Below are 6,389 nucleotides of genomic sequence, written 5' to 3' on the forward strand. Positions count from 1 at the left end.
ATGGAAATTATGTAAAATGTATCACTAGCCACTTTAAACAATGCCACTTAATATAATGTTTACATACCCTACATTACTCATCTCATATGATATGTATATACTGTACTGTATATCATCCACTGCATCTTGCCATCTTTATGTAATACATGTATCACTAGCCACTTTAAACTATGCCACTTTATGTTTACATACCCTACATTACTCATCTCATATGTCTAGACTGTACACTATACCATCTACTGCATCTTGCCTATGTCGTTCTGTACCATCACTCATTCATATATCTTTAGACATATTCTTTATCCCTTTACACTTGTGTGTATAAGTAGTAGTTGTGGAATTGTTAGAGTTAGATTACTTGTTGGTATTACTGCATTGTCGGAACTAGAAGCACAAGCATTTCGCTACACTCGCATTAACATCTTGAACCATGTGTATGTGACAAATAAATTATGATTGTTTAACTCCGACTTCAACTGTATATCCATTAAAATTATGCTGATTCATGATTTCGACTGGCTTGAGAAAAGCTGCCTGCCTGTCTGTCTCATCCAGATACGTTCTTTACTTTGGGACAGCTGGAGATCGAATTTGAATATTGAAACAATGTTGCAAATGTCAGAGAGACAGACAGGAAGGTTTATACAAATCTCCGCTGTTGTAAACTAAATGTTAGTCTAAAAGAAATGAGATAATGTCTAGATGCATTTAGTGGAGATTAAGTTTATAAATTCCCTGGCTGGTCTGATGAGACAGTAAATTGCGCAGTCAGATGGAACAGAGTAAATAGGCATTTTAACATCATAGATTTAGCCAGTGGTAACTTGTGGAATAGACACTGGTTGGAATGCGTTTTTTACCAATCAGCATTCAGGATTAGACCCACCCGTTGTATAATTTGGAATAAACACTTAATGGAGTTGCCCCATTAAAATGTGTGAAAAGGTTTGGGCACCCCTGACAATTTCCATGATTTCCATTTATAATTTATTGGGTGTTTGGATCAGCAATTTCATTTTGATCTATCAAATAACTGATGGACACAGTAATATTTCAGTCGTGAAATGAGGTTTATTGGATTAACAGAAAATGTGCAATATGCATCAAAACAAAATTAGACAGGTGCATAAATTTGGGCACCCCAATAGAAAAATCACATCAATATTTGTTAGAGCCTCCTTTTGCTAAAATAACAGCCTCTAGATGCTTCCCATAGCCTCTAATGAGTGTCTGGATTCTGGATGAAGGTATTTTGGACCATTCCTCCTTACAAAACATCTCCAGTTCAGTTAGGTTTGATGGTTGCYGAGCATGGACAGCCCGCTTCAAATCATCCCACAGATTCTCAATGATATTCAGGTCTGGGGACTGGGATGGCCATTCCAGAACATTGTACTTGTTCCTCTGCATAAATGCCCAGGTAGATTTTGAGCAGTGTTTTGGGTCGTTGTCTTGTTGAAATATCCAGCSCCGGCRTAACTTCAACTTTGTGACTGATTCTTCAACATTATTCCCAAGAATCTGCTGATATTGAGTGGAATCCATGCGACCCTCAACTTTAACAAGATTCCCAGTACCGGCACTGGCCACACAGCCCCACAGCATGATGGAACCCCCACCAAATTTTACTGTGGGTAGCAAGTGTTTTTCTTGGAACGCTGTGTTCTTTTGCCGCCATGCATAACGTCCCTTGTTATGACCAAATAACTCAATCTTTGTTTCATCAGTCCACAGCACCTTATTCCAAAATKAAGCTGGCTTGTCCAAATGTGCGTTTGCATACMTCAAGCGACTCTGTTTGTGGCGTGTGTGCAGAAAAGGCTTCTTCCGCATCACTCTCCCATACAGCTTCTCCTTGTGCAAAGTGCGCTGAATTGTTGAACGATGCACAGTGACAACATCTGCAGCAAGATGATGTAGTAGGTCTTTGGAGGTGGTCTGTGGGCTGATTTTGACCGTTCTCACCATACTTCGCCTTTGCCTCTCCGATATTTTACTTGGCCTGCCACTTCTGGCCTTAACAAGAACTGTGTCTGTGGTCTTCCATTTCCTCACTATGTTCCTCACAGTGGACACTGACAGCTTAAATCTCWGCGATAGCTTTTTGTAGCCTTCCTCTAAACCATAATGTTGAACAATCTTTGTTTTCAGGTCATTTGAGAGTTGTTTTGAGGCCCCCATGTTGCCACTCTTCAGAGGAGAGTCAAAGAGAACAACAGCTTGCAATTGGCCACCTTAAATACCTTTTCTCATGATTGGATGCACTTGTCTATGAAGTTCAAGGCTTAATGAGCTCACCAAACCAATTGTGTGCTCCAATTAATCAGTGCTAAGTAGTTACAGGTATTCAAATCAACAGAATGACAAGGGTGCCCACATTTTTGCATAGCCTATTTTTCACATCTGATTTAATTTCATACAACTTAATATTGCTACACTAAAAATCTTTGTCTGGACAATACCCCAGTACTCAGCTTTTATTAGAAAATGAATGGCATGCCACTGTGATCATTTTCTGTGACGACAGAGTAAATTATTATGCAGCCTCAGAGGGGTGCCCAAACTTTTTCATRAGACTGTATATAATAAATATGTTCTCAGAATATACAGTAGTTAATTTTCGCAACCTTTATCCATCTTCTGTCACAGAAAGGACACAATAAAGAGAAGCTCTCAGATGGATTTTTCTGAAAATCTCCTGACTTTATTGCTTTAGTTTTCTAAATGTTACTGAGCAGAATAAATAATAAAGTACATTTAAATTGCATCTCTGTGTATTGCTTGTAATATGTTACCTTTTGTGCCAAAGGTTTTTCATGTCTGGTATAGATATCAAGGTTGGTGTTGATGCCATTATGAATAGGATTTCTAGACATTTTGGAAGAATAAAATGCACTATTATTTAACACAATTATATWWAAAAAAACATGGATTTTAATAGAAAAATACAGATAACATACGTCAAATTGTATCATAGTAAAAGACAAACATTTAACACCTCGCTTAAGTTTTGATAAAATTGTGAGTAATAATTACAGTGTGTCTCAAATTTAATTGGGTTATTTACCAATTTTATATACAAAACAAAGATGACACTATGAATATGAGGGAGGGAAAATGTGTATTCTTGCCATCAACAATGGTAAAGGTGTGACCGTATCTATACATTGTCTTGAACAGTAACTCTTTTCGTGTCATTACAATTTAGCCTCCATATCTGCATCATCCGAAGTGTACTTACATTGTAGACCACTGTATTCAAACAGTGTCTTGTTAACAGCCTTGAATACATATGACAACATTATTCTATGACAATATTCTGTTGAAATCAATTTGAGTAATGTTAACCAGTTAGAGAACTCAATAATAATGATAATATAGTGAAGGCAGTGTACATTCAGAACAAGAGGTGCGCTTGCTTAGCAATGCTACACTAGAGACTAAATGTTTTTCTATATCAAATAAAGCATGTAACAAGAAGTCCATACAACGCAAAATTCTACACAATGCAAAAGTTCTACACAGTAAAGAGCTGCGTGCAGAATCTGTTATTGACTGGAGGTTGGGGCAAATCCAAGAATGAATTAGAATAGTGAATTGGCCATAAAAGTGTTGTGAGTAGTAGTGTTATATTAAAAGTATCAGATTGTATTCCTTCTTAATATTTTTCAAGTGAGGTAAAATATACCTTTCAGAATAACGATACATCACCTGTTATATTATCCTGCTCAGATGCTTCTGTGGTCCCTGTGGAAAGAAAACACTATCCTGAGACTACATTGAAGGTGATCTACATTTTTTATTATTTTTKGGTTGGAGCCTCCTGGTTGGGGCTGATGTGCAGATGTTGAGGGAAGAAGGAACTTAAAAGCAAAAGGAATCAGCTGAAAGAGAAGAAAGGTGAAATGTAAGATCAAATGGAAGAAAAAGCAAAGGGAATCATACAGATCTACTGTATGATTCTAAAGTCACCCTTTGTCCTGATGCTAATTCAATAAATATCTGGCGTTCTGGTAAATAAAAAAAATWAAAAAATTGAAACTAGCTTGCAACGTTATATGAAAATAAAACTGGCAATTGTGCTTGCTGCTGAAGCGTGACACAAGCAAAAAAGGTAACTTGTTAACCAACACATCTGTATCAAAAGACTGAAATTAAAGACATAACAAATCGAATTAGAAGTAAATAAAACAATAGACACTATAATAGTGTATAATCTAATGCTACCAAAGACAGTTCACTTCGTACCATCGCTCTTGTGTGTGGTCATGCTTGCTGTCCTTGACAGAAGGTCTCCCAATGCAAGAGGCTGGACCTGCATCAGTGAGTCACATGGAGGAGAGATTGATGATACATACAAATAAGGTAAATATCACACAGTAACTGCCTGCGTCCAAACAAAACACTTATGTCATCCTGTTAATTGTTAATAAGCCATAGTGCAGCACTTTCCAACAGCCAATAACTCCATAGGGAGATCAAAAATATTTTTCCGTTACCCCACAAATAAAAAGATTCTTAAAGTAGATTGCAAGTTTGTTTAAATATTTTTTGCAAGTTTGTTTAAATATTTTTAAATGTTTGCCCACGAAACTAACACAGTGTGACAAAATTCTGCCTAACTGTCTAATGGCCAGCATCTGCAGATATCAGCATGACAGAATAAAAAATGTGCCCATCAATGAACAAACGTAGCTAGCTACTTTGCTGTACAGAGATGTGCACCTTTGTATTGGGATTAAACATCAATTCAGGTGGAAATAAACAACCTTTCTTGCAACCTTCACTTTAAAGCAGCAATCAGCAGTTGAAACAATAGCAAAGCTAGTCCCCGCCCCTGTTTCAGTAAAAATCTAAAGGGATGGAGCTGGAGAAATGTAACTACTCCCAAATTCATAGATAGAGCTATGGATGCCAGGACTGACCATCCATGATATCAAAATGATGGCTCTAACCATGTTTTGAGGCTATACAGTGTTGTTTAAATTTATTTTGTTTACAAACATTGGAGTAAAACAAGCATATATTTTGGGTTCTGATGGGGTACGACAGTTGAGCTAAGCTTATGAGGCATTTCAAAGTTATAATCTTCAAGAATCAATGGGTACATATAATGAATGTATAACTCCAAAAATGATGTAGCAACTGCAGACTGCCCCTTTAAGCTCAACTTTCTAAATAATGATAAAACCAGCAATCAGTTAGTTACATTGAGTCCCAACACATTTCAATGACAGTTTTATGTTAACGTATCTACAGTGTGTGAATAACACAAGCCGAATAGCGTCAGAGTGTGAAAGGCAAAGCAAGGACAAAGACAACACTGAGAAGTGAGGTGCGTTCTCCATGACCTTTGAGTCACAACAGACTCATGGGCATCCTAATTATAGGGCAGTCTTTGAAATACAAAGGAGGGTCAGATTACACGTTTCAACAGCAGAGCAGTGGTAAGGTGTCCAGCCATCATTCCTTCTGTCTGACAGGCAGTTCTTATAACACAAGCAGACTGGACAGCTGAGTATGAGGCATAAAAAGAGAGGTTGAGCCTAGAATAGACTGTTCAAGTATTGAGACTAAGTACGGAGCTTAATGAGGGGAGTAGAACATTTGAGGGTCAAATCAAACAGTGCAATGTAAAACAGGTTTTTAAAAAGTTAAATACTAGAGCATTGGGCAATAGTATGTAAGAGGCACTAATGCAAAATACAAGTGAATACAAATACTATGTCAATATGTTGTGGATCATGGTAGATTTTAGAGGCTTGAAATATATTGGCTGATGGGTGGGGTGGATGTACAGCGGGATCCAAAATGATTGACACCCTTGGCAAAAGATGAGCGTTAATGACTGTATAAAATGTCTAATTCAAATACTGAGCTGTATTGTATGCTCATAAAAATGTGGAAATTATATTATTTTATACTAAAATGATTCTACCATGATTACGGATCATTTATACCATGATTACGGATAATCCATTTTGGAGTCACTTTTATTATAAATAAGAATAAAATATGTTTCTAACCACTTTTATTTTAATGTGGAAGCTACCATGATTACCAATAATCCTAAATTAATCGTGATAAAGTTACAGAATGTCAAAGATCATACCCCCAAAACATGCTAACCTCCCCTGTTATTGGTAGTGGTGAGAGGTTAGCATGTCTTGGGGGTATGATCTTTGACCCTCTGTAACTTTCTCACTCATCATTATTCCCGATTCATTCAGGATTATCGGTAATCATGGTAGCTTCCACATTAATACACAAGTATTTAGAAACACATTTTATTCTTATTTCTAATAAAAGTGACTCCAAAATGACACAATACATTATTAACCATTCATTTCTATTGGGCACATAATAATCTGAAACACAACCAAAACGAA

The 6,389-nt window shown here is 36.8% G+C and overlaps 1 long non-coding RNA gene across 1 annotated transcript in view; it reads right to left on the minus strand.

Annotated features, from left to right (window-relative positions):
• Nucleotides 1–2,703: 2,703 nt before the first annotated feature.
• LOC111953954 (uncharacterized) overlaps nucleotides 2,704–6,389 on the minus strand; it is a 32,542-nt gene continuing 28,856 nt past the window's right edge. The window contains exons 3-4 of the long non-coding RNA XR_002875930.2: nucleotides 4,249–4,315; nucleotides 2,704–3,884 (exon numbers count right to left, since the gene is read on the minus strand). This is a non-coding gene — a long non-coding RNA (uncharacterized lncRNA). The remainder of the gene's footprint in view (nucleotides 3,885–4,248; nucleotides 4,316–6,389) is intronic.

This window comes from Salvelinus sp. IW2-2015, linkage group LG27 (assembly GCF_002910315.2).
Source record: "Salvelinus sp. IW2-2015 linkage group LG27, ASM291031v2, whole genome shotgun sequence".
NCBI lineage: Eukaryota > Metazoa > Chordata > Actinopteri > Salmoniformes > Salmonidae > Salvelinus > Salvelinus sp. IW2-2015.